We start from the raw sequence: 18,175 nt of genomic DNA, 5'->3' as shown, positions 1-18,175 counted from the left end.
AAGAGGCATCGAACTTTTCCGTGAGAAAGTGTCGATGCATGATGGCGCAAAGAACTCCAATGACAAGAGTTTAATGCGAGGAGTGTCGACTTTAGAGAGTAAGGAGGGATGACGCAAATTTTGAGTAAATGCCAATGAAATCATAAGGGAAGGTACATCTCAACATTACTCTAGTGTTCTTTTAAGTTTGATTTGTTGTTTTAAGTGAGTATAGGTCGACCAAGACCTAACTTTTAACGTGGAGGAAACAAAGTTTGGAGGGGATCCAAGACTTTGCCACAGGATCGGGAGAGTCCAAACCGAGGTAAATCAAGACTTGTAGGAAAGAGAGTTCATATGATAGAGATGTACTTGTAGGCGTGTTAGCCCATTTCATCGCTTGGCGGTAAGAGATGAAGCAAGAACAACCGTTATGGGAGGCTGAGTCCTTATGGGGGGGCCATGAGCAAGTGGTGGCATTGAAAGGCAACCAAGTTGATGCAAAGTATGGCGCGAAAGATCTTGAAGTTACATGCGGCAAAAGCCAAGGCAAGCAGTTCGTATGGGAGGACCAGAGTGCTATGATGAAGCAATGCAGGTGGAGGATTCAGTCAAGTAGGAGTCTTCCATGAAATATGAGATGGACTCGCTTATGTCAAATCAGGCGTGGTAATAAGCTGTATTACCACCAGACAAGAAAGCGCTCCATAACAAGTGAGTTCAACTTCAGTTGGCATGCTAGAGTAAAAATACCATAAATGCTACTGCATTGATCGAGGTGTGAAGACATATTAAAATCAATCTTCAAGTGGGAGATTGTTGAAAATCAAGAAATGATGCACCAACAAAGTCAAGAAAGGATGCACCGATTTTGGTGGCTATTTTTGTTGTTTTTTGGCTTGGGAATATTGCACTTTAGTCCATGCACTTTAGGGTATTTTTAAAGATTAGTCTTTAAGCTTCAACTATAAATACCCTAACCCATTTAGCTTCCAAATCATCCCAAAACATTTCTTTCTCCCAATACTAGAGAGCTTTCTTGTGAGTTGTGAGTGTTTTGTAAACACCTGTAAATTTTCTTTTCTTATTAAAAGATCTGTAGCAGTCCGGAGACGTAGGCATAATTGGCTGAACTCCGTTATCAATTTCGGGTATTATTTTTCCGCTTTTATTTCACATTCTCACTAATCTGGTTATAGGAAAATTACTCGTTTTATTTCCCAACAGCGTGATCTTGAGGAGTTGGAGCAAAAGGATAAAATATTTTATAGTCAGAAGGCTAAGATAAGATATCTTCAATAAGGTGGTATGGAAAAAAGTTTTTTCACTCTACTATTTTTGCTAAAAAATAGATACTATTAGGGTGTTGCAAAATGATGATGGGTAAAAACTTTTTCACTTTTGAGGAAATGTCTATTGAGGTTGTTGGATTTTTCATGAATTTGGTGCGCAAACATGACACGTCTGTAAAGGGGTGTTATGTAGATCTTTGAAGGGACTTATTACAATTCTCTTTCACTGATGGTGCTTATGAGTTCTTGACTAGAGAATTCTTGGTTAAAGAGATCAATGAATCCATTTTCGATCAGGGTGATGACAAGGATCTAGGGCTAGACGACTATTCCCCTTATTCTTCAAAGTTGCCTGGTCGTTGATTAGGGAAAAAAATTTGTAGCAATAAAATATTTATTTGAATCCTATCTCATGTATCCGACTTTTAATGGGCCACTTTGGTCTTGATTCAGAAGGCCTTGAACATGTGTTGTATGAAAAATTTCAGACCAATTTCATGTTGTTCCGTAGTTTATAAAACTATCTTTCGAATTTTGGTTAGTCGCCTAGTAGTTTATTACCCTGATATGATCTCGATTAACCAAATGACTATTGTGAAAGGTCGTAGCATTATTGATAATTCCTTGTTGACTCGAGAGGTTGTCAAGGGGTACTCTTGTAGAACCTTGTTTGGCCATTGTGCCATTAAAATTAATCTTTATAAGGCTTTTAATAGTTTGAATTGAAACTTTGTGTTGACTGTCTTGAAGGCATATGGATTGCCAAAGGTGTTTTGAGATTGGATTGAGAATGGCCTTACTATTACTTGGTTCTCGTTCAACTTCAATGAATTTTTTGTGGGATTCTTTGAGGGTGTGAGGGGATTCTGATAGGTTGATCTACTCTCTCCTTATATTTTTTTTATGATCATGAATGTGATTAAATATGCATTGAAGTATTCTATGAATTCTCAGACTTGAAGCTTAACGCATGCAAGAGTGAACTATTCTACTCATGCATTGGGGCTGAGGTGTTAGATTGCATCGTGGTTACTTCAAGGTTCAAGTTGGGTGAGTTTTCTTTAGATACCTTGGGGTTTCGTTAGTTACTCAGAGGCTCTCGGAGAAGGAGTGTCATAGTTTTTTGGAGACGATTTATGAAAAGCTTGATCACTAGGAGGTTATGAAACTTAGTTATAAGGGAAGACTCCAATTGATCTGAGTTGTTTTATTTAGCATCACCAATTGTTGTTGTTTTCATCTTATTCTCCCTAAGTTTGTTGCCTATCGTATTAAACAAATATCTAACTAATTATTTTAAAAGGGCCAATACGAGTTGTCTTTGGGTGTAAGGGTAGCTTGAAGTAAGATTTACTCCTTGAAAGCTGAGGGGGTCTCGTTTTGATAAAGAAAATCCTTCCAAATAAGGGATCACTTTGTCTAACGAGATTAGGAATTATGTTATTCGGGGGAAGAATTTTTGGAGTATTAGCCCACTATGTATATGAGTTGGAGTTTTCGGAAGATCTTCCCCTTAGGGGAATTGGGCATGGGTTGTTTGCTGGTTCTCCTTCTACCGTGGTGAAATCCACTAAGCATATTTGAGGGGAGATTAGAGGAGAGAAGGAACAAGTCATTTGGCATATTTTGATCTGACACCCTTTGCACATTGATTACTTGGATGGCTCTCTTTGATCGATTATATACGAGATAAATTGACCCGTATGGGATTGATGTTAGATTATGATTGTGTTCTCTACGACTTGGCACATGAGGATTGGGACCACTTGTTCTTTTATTATCCTTTTGGAGCTAACGTTTGGAGAAGAATTTTTTTTATGAAAATAGGGACTTCGTTAAACCCCTCATACCAACAATATACTAATATATGCCCATTAGAAGTAGAGGGAGGAAAAGAGTGCCCGGGAAATTTTATTGACTCATCCACTAAACATAGGAGTTTCTTACATCAAACTTTGTTTCAAGAATACAACACCACAATAACTAGCATAAAAACAATGAATAGACCATTTATCAGACAACACCGATTACCCAATACCCTTTTTTGCTAAGAAGTCAGCATCCATGTTAAAAGCCCTCACGATATGTTTCACCTACACATTCTTCTCCTAGATTAAGGAAGCCAGACCAAACACTATCGGTGCAAAAAGCATGGAACAACACTCTTGGTAACGAAGCCACCCACTACTAATTTATTATCACTTTCTAGAATCAGTTAACATCCCTGGAACTCATCATGAAGAAAGAAGATTTCACTTTATATAGAATGCAGAGAAGCGTATTATGGACTAAGAAGGTGAGCTAGAGTGGGCATGCTCATATCTTCGAGGTAAGTCCCTTATTCAGAATGTTAATCATAGTGTTGATGACATTATAAATGGCATCCGTGATTTTATAAGTAGTAAGCTTGTTGGTAGTTGTATAGATATGGGGGATACTATCAATGTTCAGATTTGCATAGATTGGAGAACTTGTTGGGATTTTCGGAAGCTCAAATTGACAATCGGAACGGTTTGCAAAGAGGGGTCGGAATGGTTTTGTGTTTAGGGAGTAAGGAGATTGAAAGATAGAGAATTGCACATCGATTTATAGTGGTTTGACTTTCTCAACCAAAGTCTACGTCCACTACCTTAGCTCCTCACCAAGGATTTTCCAACAAATTCACTAATTTGTTCTTTCTTTTGAGGACAAAGAGATAACCTTACAACTCCCTAGTTTTTCCGGGCTAAACTAGAACCTTTCCCTAGCTTTTACACGGGCTAAGCTAGAACATTTCCCCTTTACAAAAGGATAAAAGATGTAAACAAGAAAACCTCTCTAAGGTAGGTGTTTACAAGATTGAGCTCACAAGAACAAAATATTTACAAGAGAAAGTTGAAATAAGAATGAAAAACTCTTCTCTTGTGTTTGATTGCTTGGATAGTTGTTATATTCCTTCTTCAAGTGTTCTTAGCTTGTATTTATAGCTTGGAATGTGTTTGATGTTGTATATAGCCGTTGGGGATGTTTTGGAGCCGTTTGGGTATGATTGTTCTACTCAAAAAGGCTGCCCATAACATGGTGCATCAGTGCACTATCATGGTGCATCGATACCCCTTCATTAAATTCAAATAAACTAGCCGTTGCAGCCTTGATGCATGGATGCATGGCAGGATGCATCGATGCACTAAGTGCATTCGATGTTTGAGTGCATGGATGCATTGCATGATGCATCGATGCATTAGTTCAGGTGCATGGATGCACTGCAGGGATGCATGGATGCACTTTGACACCCTTTAGCATTTTGGATCAAATCCGAATTTCATGGACTTTGAATTATTTTTGAAACCTTTTAAAACTTTGAATAAATTCAATTAAGTCCAAAAACATTTTGTAAATTCAATTCAAATCCAAAAATATTTTTCCTTAAATTGTTATATCAAAACATAGTTTAACAATCTCCCCCTTTTTGATATAACAAAACATTTGAAAAATTGTTTTTGGCAAAACTCCCCCTTAATAAAATGTTTAATGAAAAATATACCAATTGGTAACAAATACCAATTGTTTGAAAATATATGAAAATGTTGCTCCCCTTTTTCATTAAGAAATTGAATTTTCAAACCAAAACTTCTCCCCCTTTTTGTTATATAAAAAATAATTCAATCTTTGAAGTTCAAAATAACTTTGGAGAGTAAGTAGTAAATTTGACATTTTAAAACTTATTTGAAAAATCAAAGCTCCCCCTCAATAAATGCATTCCAATAAAAATTTAGCTTTAAGAACTTGACACTTAAAAAGAAATTGAATTTCTACAAAGAATAACAAATGTGTTAGTAGCACATGAAATTCAATATATCAAAGACTAAAATACTTTATGCAATACCAATTGTTGAAATTTGATATCAATACCATTTGTTAAAATTAAGTGCATATGCATAAAGTTTTCCAAAAATGTTATGCATTTTGAAAATTTTGATATCAATTGTTATAGAGATATCATTTTCATTTAAACCACATGCATAAACGTTCAAATTTAGGTCAAAAATTTAACATTTGTAAAATCAAAGTTTTTTTTTAAAAAAAAACTGATATCAATTATTAGAGAGATATCATTTGCATTAAAACCAATTTTGACCAAAAATTTATTAAGATGAACTAAAAATTTTGAAAAATTATTGAAACTTTAAAATTGTTCATCATACCAATTGTTTTCAACATACATGAGATTAAAACAAAACATAATCATTTAATATCACAACTCATGCATGCTTAAAATCAAATGAGCAACCAAATAACCAAAATTAAATCATTAAGCTTAGTGGTTACCCATTCATTTTTCATGTGTGGCTAGAGCATCTTGAATATCATCACTTTCATCACCATTGCTCTCACACTCCTACAAGAGACATTTATTTCGATTTTGGTATCCAAATTGCTTTGGATACTTCAACGTTAGTTTCAATGCCTCTTGTTCCTTTCGGAATCCATACTTGTCTAATTTTAAAACGTTTTCCTTTCTTCAAAGGACAAGTATGTTCCTTGTGACCATGATAATGACAATGTGAGCATATTGTCATTATTGAACTAAATGAATTAAAAATGATTTCTTTTTCTTTTGTTAAGCATTCAAGCTTAACTTTTAAATCAAAATTTTCTTTTTCAAAACTTTCAATTTTTATTTTTGAAAGCTTTAAATCCTTTTTTAAAATTTCATTTTGACTTTCAAAATCTATTTTTGTTTTCAAAAGAAAATCGTTTTCAATTTTAAATTTTGAAATCATTTTCTTATATTTGGAGTTCATGGTCTCAAACTCCGAATATAACCTATTAAAAGCATCTTGTAACTCATCAAATGTATATGAATTAAATTCATTTGAGTTAGAAGATACCTCGAGCTCTTCACGAGCCATTAGAGACACCACCTTTATTTGTTCTTCTTTCTTGTTTCCATGGATTTCCTCAAGCTTATTCCAAAGCTCCTTGGCACTTGAACATGAATAAACCCCTTCATAGATTTCAGGACCAAATACACAAAACAACATGTGCATGGCCTTGGCATTAAGCTGAGCTTTCTTCCATTATTCGTCACTCATCTTCTTCTTCTTCTTCTTTGGACAAGAGTAGTCGTTCTCGATTATCTCTCATGCATCAAAATCGTTGGATTGGATGAATACCTTCATTAATTTATTCCAATGATGATAGTTGACTCCATTGAAGTATGGAGGTTTGTCGGTTGGTAGGGAGTCTTCTATGTGGAACGAGTTGGAGGTGGAATACATCTTCTCGCTTGTGTCAGGAATTGGTAGAGCTTCTTCGAGGATCATCTCAAGGTGGTTAAACCTTCTTAATGAGTTAGGCTCTGATGCCAATTGTTGGTATTTTCGGAAGCTCAAATTGACAATTGGAATGGTTTGTAAAGAGGGGTCGGAACGGTTTTGTGTTTAGGGAGTAAGGAGATTGAAAGATAGAGAATTGCACAGCGATTTATAGTGGTTTGAATTTCTCAACCAAAGTCTACGTCCACTACCTTAGCTCCTCACCAAGGATTTTCCAACAAATTCACTAATTTGTTCTTTCTTTTGAGAACAAAGAGATAACCTTACAACTCCCTAGTTTTTCCGGGCTAAACTAGAACCTTTCCCTAGCTTTTACACGGGCTAAGCTATAACCTTTCCCCTTTACAAAAGGATAAAAGATGTAAACAAGAAAACCTCTCTAAGGTAGGTGTTTACAAGATTGAGCTCACAAGAACAAAATATTTACAAGAGAAAGTTGAAATAAGAATGAAAAACTCTTCTATTGTGTTTGATTGCTTGGATAGTTGTTCTCTTCCTTCTTCAAGTGTCCTTAGCTTGTATTTATAGCTTGGAATGTGTTTGATGTTGTATATAGCCGTTGGGGATGTTTTGGAGCCGTTTGGGGATGATTTTTCTACTCAAAAAGGCTGTCCATAACATGGTGCATCGGTGCACTATCATGGTGCATCGATACCCCTTCATTAAATTCAAATAAACTAGCCGTTACTAGCCGTTGCAGCCTTGATGCATGGCAGGATGCATCGATGCATGGCAGGATGCATCGATGCACTAAGTGAATTCGATGTTTGAGTGCATGGATGCATTGCATGATGCATCAATGCATTAGTGCAAGTGCATGGATGCACTGTAGGGATGCATGGATGCACTGCAGGGATGCATGGATGCACTTTGACGCCCTTTAGCATTTTGGCTCAAATCCGAATTTAATGGACTTTGAATTATTTTTGAAACCTTTTAAAACTTTGAATAAATTCAATTAAGTCCAAAAACATTTTGTAAATTCAATTCAAGTCCACAAATATTTTGCCTTAAATTGTTATATCAAAACATAGTTCAACAGAACTGCATTGGAGGGTATAGATGTGATTGTGTTTCTTGTTCTTTGTCGTAGCTTGCTGCTCGTTTCGATATAAATAAAAATTTATCCAAACAAAACTTCACTTTCCCCATCTTATGTTGATTATGATGTAATCAAATTTTTATTCACATGAATATATATTAAAGATTATAGTTTAGAAATAATTTGATTAAACTCTAAATTGTTTTTAACACTGAATCCTCTTTTAATTCTTCTTTAATATTAGTAAAAGTTTATCTTCTTTACCTATAATTTTTCTTATTTTAAATTTTTTATACAAATTTTAATTTCTTTTATTTTATGAGCGTGCTAATTCATTATTATCGAACTTTATTTTACATAATTGATATTGATTGGGAATTATTTATTGCAAGTAGCAATTGTTTACCAAAAAAAAGAAAAGGGATAAAATCCCTTAATATCCAGGGCATTGAATGTTTCGACTGTTGCCCCTATCGCACCATGCCCGAGCTCATCAACCTCTTACTGTTCCTGCACACACTACCATCAAATCAATAGCTACACCAACCAAATCATCAAGAATTTTTTTTAATAGATGTAATGGGTATAAAAACCCCATAACAGAATCTAAAATGGGGGATCTCCCCTGATTTCTCTCTCTGGTCCCTGATTTTGGGAGAAGCAATAAAAAGAAATTTTCAAGGTATTATTTTTCGGTTTCCTTAAAGTTGCAAAAAAAATAGATTTTTTTCGATTTTGAACAGCAATAACTATAAAGATTTTCCTCTTTGTTTCGAATAAACAGTAAATAATTTTTTTTTCTTTAGTTTCAAAATATATAAAACCTTCAAGTTGTTTTTCGCAGTAAATATAAAAAAAAGAAAATAAATAAAAGTAAAGAGAAAAGTGTAGATCGGGTTACCTTGAGTAAAAAAAAATAAGTTGTTGGGTAGCTAGAGTTGGGGGAGTCGAGCGGTTTAGTGGCATTTTCGGGTCTTTTTTAGAGTTATTTTCGATGGTTTTAACCACCGAAAAAAGAACATAGACTAGTAGATCTTTTTTTGTCTTTAGGGTCATTTTGGGAATTCTGGCCACCATGGACGGCTGTCGAAAGGGGTTAGAGGCGGCCGACCCCTTTATTTTTTTCTATTTGGTTGAAAATGAAACAAAAATGAAAATTGTTGGTATTTATAGAAAAAATATTGGTTTAATTGCGTTAAACCCCAGAATTTTAGCACATTTTTGCAGTTTGGTCCCTTTTAATTGCATTAGACCCCATATTTTTAGCACATTTTTGCAGTTTGGTCCCTGAAGGGACCAAAACTGCTATTTTTCTTTTTTCTATGTGTGCCTTATTGGTTTGGATTTTTCACTGTTTTAATCTCCTAACTTTAGCGTGTTTTTGCATTTTGGTCACTAAAGGGACTGATTTTGTGATTTACCTACTTTTATACATGATATATATTTTTTGGTAAAATTATTTTTAGTCCCTGTTATTTTACCGTATTTTTACACTTTGGCCATGTGTAGTGCCCTTTTAATTTTTATAAATAGTCGTGGACTATTTTTTAATTTGCCCCTTTTTAATTTAACAGTTTTTTAGGCTTAAATAAATTGGAAAATCACATTTTGGTCCCTAATCTATTTTTTATTTTATTTCAAATTAGCCTTTAAATTCTAATTTATTTTAATTTAGCCATTGTTTATTTCTGATTTAGCTACTGACTTTTATTTTCTTGAATTTTAGTCATTTTTATTTTATATTTATGCAATTAGGTCCTTATTTTATGTTTATTCCATTTTTTGTTCTATGTTTTTACTGTTTTTTATATTTTGTGTTAGTTTTTTTTTTCAAATTAGGTTTATTAATTGCTTTGTTCCATAATTTAATTCTTAGATTTAATTTTAAATTAGATTAACTCTCGAATCGAACTTAGAATTTAGGACGACACTCTAGTTTAATTAAGGAGCAATTCGAGTCGAGTTTTAGCAATAGATGCCCAATTACTAGAATCGATTGCTCGACTTTTAAATTTTATTAATAATTAATATTTTCTAAAAATACTTTAGGTTTAATAATTTAGATAAAAATTAACTTTTAAATTAGTCCTCAACTTTAGAAATTATCAATTTAGGTCTTTAAGCTTTTAAATATTTTAGAACTCGATATTTAGATCTTTGACATTTAGTCCCCGAACTTCGATTAGACCTTTAACATTGACATAATTAAATAGGTTAAATAGAACCTCCACTTTTAGTTAGATTTCAAACTAGTCTTTTAATTTAAGGAATAATTCGAGTTGGCCCTCGCCTAAATGCTCGAGGGACCATCTCGATTATTTGATTCGATAATTGAATAAAATCAAATAGGATTAATATTAGAGCCTACATTTTTAGGTATGAGCTTCTAGGTTCCCTTAATTTCATAATTTGACACCTTAAGCTAGAAAAAACCTTTAATTTACCTTAGCTTAATTATGATTAAATAAAAATTTGTTTGATCACATTTTATTTTTAAACCATAAGACACTGTTCACTTATTAAAGAATTAATAGTATATCTCCCGTAATCATACTCTGGGGGTAACTATTGGTAGTTCCCGAAATAAGTCGACATCATTTTCAATATCGCATCATGATTTTTAAAATTAAGGCAATGTCTAGTTATTAGACACAATAGATGATCTCCCGCGTTTATGCTAGGGGCGAATGCTATCGTTCTTAATAAACGAATACACTTTTCAACTTTTGCATCCGTAATGATTTTTAAATTAAATAAAGATCGAACTCAAAATTTCTGATTTTAAGAGTAATCAACTAGGTACCAATTTTTTGGTGCTTGTGGGGGTGCTAATCCTTCCCCACGCGTAATTGACTCTCGAACCCGATTTTTGGATTTTCGTAGACCCTAAAACTCGGTATTTTGATAAAAATAAAATGCTTTATTAAAATTACCCGGTTTTTATAGTGTCTCAATCACACCTTAAATGATGGATGACGACTCCTCACATTTCGAAATATTTTCAAAGTGAAAATCCCAAAGTCAGTATCGGCCTTTTTCCCACCCGGTAGACATTTATAAAATGAAGTGAAATCCATTTTAATGATTCTTTTCAACTAGTTATATACTCACCCAATGAGGACTCTAAGTTCCAGCCATGACAGATGGAGTGACATCCCCATGCGGTGGTGTTTGTTTGAAGTAATTTTTTAGTTTTTGATGAAGAAAGTAAATTTATTCAGCGTAATTTGCAATACCTGCATAAATTTTTAAATTAAATTCCTTCTATTTTTTGGAATAATTAATAAAAAAATGTCCCCACTATAATTTAATTTGTTCCTCCACATATATGAAAACGAATTTTCTTCAATGAAACAAAAGGAATATATATAAATCTATATATATAGAGTGCTACTGACATATCACCATCTTCCTCTTAATTTCTCTTACGCTTCCATTCTACTGGTTTCTCTTTCTCTGTGTTTTATCTGAAGCTTCATGAAGTACTGGTCGAGAGAAATTGAAGGAAAACAAACTCATGATCCTATATTCATGGAGAAGATGAATTCGAAGGGGAAATAAGGCATAGGAGTTCTTACAAGAGTGGTGAAGAGTTTAGAGGGAAAAAGGTATTGGTGGTGGGGTGTGGGAACTCGGGCATGTAGGTGTGCTTGGATCTCTGCAATCATAATGCAAAGCCTTCACTTGTGGTCAGAGATACTGTAAGAAATCTCTTCTTTTCTCTTTTCTTTTTTTAATATATTTCTCTCTATACATTAAAGCAAATTCACACCATCTATAATTTTTTTTAGAAAGCTTATTGATTGGAATATTAAAAAGGTTCTCAAACTGCCCCTTAAGATTATGAAATTATACTCAAACGTAAAATACTTTGATCTATAACTAAAATATATAACTCGTTTTTTTTATTGTTATGATTTAGAAAAATATGTTTTCTTATCCAGAAATTAAATGAAGTTTGATAGTAGATTTTTTCTAAAAGAATAAAGAAAGTTTTAGAATCATTTTATAATTATTAAAAGAAAAATATTCAATTATAAGGCTGTTACGTATTTAATAATATAATGATCAAAATATGAGTAAATTGAAAATTTTAAAATTCAAGTGACCAACATAAGTGTGAGAAAAAAGTTTAGTGATGTAATTTATAATTTACGCTTTAATTCTAGTAATGATAAAAATACCCATAAAAACAAAATTATTTGGTAGACACGGATCTTTGTTCTTTCACTTTCTTGGGATTCCTTAGCATGCGTAACATAGTAAAACATGTATAAACAACATAGGGTTTTATGTCGTGCATGTTGTCCTAATTATGTATAATTAAATATTTAAATAATTTTAAAGGAGATCAACAAATAAAATTTTAAAAATAAAAATAAATCATCAATAAAAATATAAAAAAATAAAATTATATAAAAATTAAAAAAATTAAAAAAATTTAAAGAAATAATCGTGTCTCTTAATTTCTTTGCACATCAACCTACACTACAATAAAGCTAGGTGGCTTGATTCTTCCCATCAATCAACTTCATATTTTTATGTCATTTTTTCTTTTGGGTTTATGGAACTGAAGGTTCATGTCCTCCCACAAGAGATGCTAGGGATATCGACTTTCAGGTTGTCCATGTGGCTGTTCAAATGGCTGCCATTGCGGCTAGTCGACCTCTTCTTGCTGATAGTGTCTCGGTTGATGCTTGGCGACACTGCTCGACTCGGATTGGCCCGGCCAAAATTGGGTCCCCTTGAACTCAAAAATCTCTTGGGGAAAAAGCCATTTTTGGATGTTGGGACGCTTGCTAAAATCAAAAGTGGAGACATGAAGGTACTTCACACTTTTTTCACATATATCACATCACCTTTTTCACTTCGGTAGCTAAATATCAAGTGTTTGATTGATCCTATAATACGGGACGGATGTAAGACTAGAAGATATGAATGATTAAATTGTCTAATTCTAAAATTAATAACAACTTATTAAGTGTTTACTCCAAAATTTAAGAGACAATAGATTGATTTGAGAAATATTTAAATTAGTAGGGATTAAAATTACTATTGGACAAAAAAATTGAGGGCGCGACCTCTCCCATACCCTTAATAGATTTGTCCCTGTTAATAGAAAATCTCTAATTTGTTTGAGAAAAAGTATTAGAAATATTAGATGTCAAACAATCAATCGTAAACTCTTTCAACAAATTTAATATTGTGTTTTGAGAGTATCAATACTCAGTTTTAATACAAAGTGGTATGCCACCCAAAAAATGACCTCTTAAGCTTTAGATTCTAGGTGTAAGCTCTAATATGAGTGTGATTTAATTCTTCTTAATATGAGAATTTTAGATAATTCTTCGCACTTTTCAAGGTAAAATAACGTAAATAACTCAGTAATACAATATTATAACTATCAACAGGAAATATTTTTACTGGTAAAAAATAATGAGTTAATTTCAGTCATCTATTTTCTCTCATCCAATAGTTTTAAATTTATGTAAAACTAAAAAAGTTTGCCGATGTTAATTTAGAACTATTGTTGATATAGGTACGTCCAATCATAAAGAGACTAAAACGACATGTTGTGGAGTTTGCCAATGGCAAAACTTAGAACTTCGATGCAATCATATTAGCAACTGGTTATAAAAGCAATGTACCCTCTTGGCTAAAGGTATACAAACCCTTTCTTTTCTTTTGTTTATCTACGATTCTTAATGGTTTATATATGTTAAAGATGACCATAACTTGAAAGATGAGATCTAAAAGAAAGAGGAATGGAACAAATTGGCAGGAAAAAAAGATGTTATCGGAGAAAGATGGGTACCCTATAAGGCCATTCCCTAATGGGTGGAAAGGTGACTGTGGTCTATACTCTGTGGGGTTCACTAAACGTGGATTGCTAGGCACCTCAATGGATGCCATCAAGATTGCACATGACATTCAAAAGTGTTGGAACGAAGAGGCAATGCATCTTTTGCACCAATCTTCACCTCTATGATCAGAGTTCTCTCAAGATAAGTGATAAACGGATACATAGTGCATTTAGAGCAGCCGTGGATTTTGCTATCGAACGATGTCTAGAACTCGTTCGGAAGATGCCTTCTACTTCGATAAATGAGGAGACGTAAAAGGTTGAAAATGGAGGAAGTTTGAGAAAAGGGAGAGAAAGTTGTCTTGGTGAACCCTTTAGCTTGATTGTGAAGATGACTCAAGATAAATCAGCTTCCTGGCCATGTTGGTTTGGTTTGGGGGGCAGAGACTTTAGACTATCTTTGATATTGTACATTACTGATATTATTTCATTTTTAGGTATCATTTTTCTTTATTTTAAAAGACAACGACAACAAAACCCTATTCCCATATTAAATGAGGTAAGGGGGAGGTAGGGTAGTAGGCTGACCCCAACGCTAGGTTGAGAGCAGCTTCCGTGGAAGACCTCTGACAGTCAAAAAATAAAAAATAAAGATAAAATGCAATGCATGTATAAATAAATAAATAAATACATAGTTGAACAGTCTTCATATGCGCGTCTGTATTGGGAAGTAATGCCTGCAAATAAATACCTGCGTAGAAATCTCTGCATATAGACTGAAACGTAAGACCCGACTAAATTTAAAAAGAGGAAACCTTAAGAGAAGGATACATAGAAGTCAACGATAGCAAACTACGAGAAGGAATAAAGTCAAATGGGTTAATACCTAAACTAAGGCAACACTACTCTGCTACCCTAGTTCTAAGCCTTCATACATTCCAATGACATAAACGTGTATAAAGTAGAAGTCATGGAAATTACTACAAAGGAATTATAAAGAAGACAGAGAAGTTACACCCTATGGCTGTGAACCGCACTACTCGGTTACCCTGGTCTTAAGTCTCCATACTTTCCTATCAGAGGTCATGTCCTTGGCAAGGACTAATTCATTCAAATCAGATCTCAAGCAGTCTTCCCACTTTCGCCTTGGTCGTCCTCTCCTTCTGGCACCGTAGACTGTAATCGACTCTACCCTCTTGACCGCATCCGGCGGTTGTCGCCTAAGTACATGCACAAACCACCGTAGTCTTCCCTCCCTCAATTTTTCGGATACAGGCCCCACCCCCAAGGACATCCTAATAGCAGAGTTTGGTGTCATGTCCCACAGAGTCCTACCACATGCCCATCGAAGCATTCTCATTTCTATAGCCTCCATCCTCCTTACGTGATCATTCTTGATTGCCAAACATTCTGATCCATACAACATCGCTGGTCTTATTGCCATTCTATAAAATTTTCCTTTAAGTTTTAGAGGCACCTTCTTGTCACACAAAACTCCAGTAGCAGCCCTCCACTTTAGCCATCTCACCTTTATACGGTGTGTAACGTCATCATCTACACCCCCATCTTTATGTATCATAGACCCTAGGTACTTGAAACAATCCTTTGAGGGGATAACGTGTCCTTCTATGCATACTTCTACATCTTCATCGTTTTGGTTCCCACTGAAGTTTGAACATACATACTCTATCTTTTCAATATTGTTCCTTAGACCTTTTTCTTCTAAAGCAGTCTTCCAGGTAGCCAGTCTACTATTTAGTTCAGTTCTTATTTCAGCAACTAAGACAATATCGTCAGCGAAAAGCATACACCATGGAACACCGTCTAGTGTCTCACAATAGATGTCATCCATAATCAAGGCGAAGATGTAAAGGCTAAGAGTCGACCCCTGGTGGAGTCTGATTTCCACCGGGAATACCTTGGCGTTGCCAACTGTAGTCCTGACGTAAGTAGTAGATCTACAGTACATATCATAAATCGCCCGGATATAAGCAGTTGGGATCCGTCTCGTTTCCAAGGTCTTCCAGATCGTATCGTGGGGAACGCTATCATATGCCTTCTCAAGGTCAATGAACGCCATGTGTAGATCTCTATTTTTTCCCTATATTTCTCCATAAGCCGTCGAAGTAGATGAATCGCCTCCGTAGTAGACCTGCCTGACATAAAACCAAATTGGTTTTCCGAAACCCTAGTAACATGTCTCAACCTAGCCTCTATCACCCTTTCCCATAGCTTCATGGTATGGCTGAGTAGTTTAATACCTCTGTAGTTGCCACAACATTGGGGATCTCCTTTATTCTTATAGATTGGTATCACCGTAGACTCTATCCACTCCTCTGCCATCTTGGCAGTCTCTAAAATAATATTAAAGATGTTGGTCAACCACTTAATTCCCTCTTCTCCTAGGGCCAACCACACATTGATAGGAATTTGATTTGGATCGACAGCTTTGTCCTTCCCCATCTTTCTAAGAGCCATTTTGACTTCCTCAAACCCAATCCTACTTGTAGGGAAATCATTGGCCGGAGTATGATGGTCGGCTGACCCATCAACAGTACTATCTCTACAGGGAGAGGCACCTTCATTAAATAAGCCAAAGAAGTAACTACCTCAAACCCTCTTAATATTATTATCTTTAACTAAAAGAACACCATTGTTGTCCTTAATAAACCTAATGCTACCTAGATCCTTTTTCCTATTTTCCCTGGATTTAGCAAGCCTGAAGATGTCGTTTTGTCCTTCCTTGGTTTCTAATCTCTTGTACATTTCCTCGTATGTCTTATTCTTTTCTTTAGCCACTGTTTTCTTGACTTCCCACTTTGCCTCGTTGTATTTTAAAAGAGGTGGGACCAAAATAGAGATTGCCATTTAATTTGATGTACTTTTTGTTTATTTATTCCTAACAATCAAGGTAGGAGGATGATAGGATGTTTGATATTTTTTTGCAATGCCCAATAAGATTGGGCTTTTTAGCGTATATTTTTCCTTTAAAAAATTAATTTGAGAGCACTTTCATGTAATTGTTTTCAAAAAAATTGAGAGATTGTTTTTTAATTTTGATTTAAAAAATATAAAAAATGAGTTTATTGAATTAGGAACAGCCCACGGAGCCAGGATGGGCCTAGGATGCCCAACCACTTAGGTTAGAAGTAGGTGTGACCCCACTGGCGTGCTGCAAGTCTATGGATTGTCTATTTAAACAAAAGACAGACTTTTCTTATCCAAATAGGGGTATTAGAATAAAAAATTAGGGATTTACTCATCATCCAATATTATTTAGGGGTCTACGACATTTGCTACAGTTTCGGGTGAACTCGTCATCACGAAATATTGTTTTTAATGGACCCAGATGAGTGAGTCCTATGTGGGCTGATAATTTAATATTTTTACCAGGACTCATCACATCGAGGTGATGAGTCTGTTTAAAAATTATTTTTTATTTGAAAAATAATTTTAAAAGTATAAATAAAAAAGAGGGGTACTCGTCACCTCGAGGTGGCGAGTTCCCTCGAATTCAAAAAACTAGCAGTTGATCAATGGTCATATGGAACTTGTCATCTCGAGGTAACGAGTTCCTTCAGATATTTTTATTATAGATATTTGAATTTAGGTTATAAATAAGAGTTTAGGTTTTGATTTTTTGCCAAACCCTAAATCCAAAAAAATTGAAAAAATTAAGTTTAGTGAAAAACCCAATAAATGGCTTCCCAAACAGAAATGTTGTGCCTCGACAACTTCCATATTTCATTGATCGAACTCAGACCGGAAGAAGAACGGAGTATTCATCAGCGCGGAATGACTATTAGAGATCCGTTTATGCAGATGTTGATATATCTTCAGCAATCTAGTTTTTTTCTGTCATATTTATACGTGGTTTCAAGGTGTACCCGACATTGATTCAGGCTTTGATTGAACGTTGGAGGCCCGAGATGCACACCTTCCATTTCCCAAATGGTGAAGCGATGATTACTTTGGAAGACATCGCTTACCAACTCGGTGTTCCCGTGAATAGAGGCTCCGTGGTGAGGTTGAACAACTACGAGCTCAAGGCGATGGCCAACGAAGTTTTCGGAAAGGTGTCACCATATGAGTGCATTGATAGTTATCGGGTACATATTACGTGGTTGGAGTCTGAATTCCAAGTGACCAACGACTTTACCGAGGATGAGGTTATTTTTGCGTCCCAATCATATATTATCCAATTGATCGGAGGGATATTATTACCGAATAAGTCTGATAATTTGGCGCACACCCAGTATCTTTAAATATTCAATGACTTTGTTGAGTGTCGCAATACCAGTTGGGGATCGACGATTCTAGCCTTTCTATACCAAGAGCTTTGTAAGGCTATAATTCTCGAGCGGGGTTAAAAAGCCAACGTAGCAAGCTATCTAATTTTGCTACAATCGTGGACGTGATATCGGTTCCCATTTTTACGCTGATTACGACAACCCCAGTCGAGTTTCCTATTGCTGTAAGGTAATTTTTTTAACTTTTTTTTAATTTGAATTAAATTTTTTATTCATTTTTAATCTTTTTCTATTTTTAAATATTTTAGATGGTGCCATAAAATAACCAAGATAAAGTTTTCGGGTGCCACCACAAAAGATATACGGATGAGGATAGACATTACCGTGATATGCAGTATTCATTTGTTCTTTTATTATTTTTTCGGATCCATTTTTAAACTTTATATATATTTAATTTGATATTTAATATTTACAGTTTTCTTGGCTTTCAT

General features: G+C 34.6%; 1 pseudogene; it reads left to right on the top strand.

Moving 5' to 3' along the window:
* The first annotated feature begins 392 nt into the window (after nt 1-392).
* On the top strand, nt 393-17,779 carry LOC120177561 (annotated as a pseudogene).
* Nucleotides 17,780-18,175: the final 396 nt, after the last annotated feature.

Source organism: Hibiscus syriacus, unplaced genomic scaffold, assembly GCF_006381635.1.
Source record: "Hibiscus syriacus cultivar Baekdansim isolate YM2019G1 unplaced genomic scaffold, ASM638163v2 tig00112293_pilon, whole genome shotgun sequence".
Lineage (NCBI taxonomy): Eukaryota > Viridiplantae > Streptophyta > Magnoliopsida > Malvales > Malvaceae > Hibiscus > Hibiscus syriacus.
The sequence above is the reverse complement of the archived record's forward strand: the minus strand, read 5'-3'. Positions and strand labels throughout refer to the sequence as shown.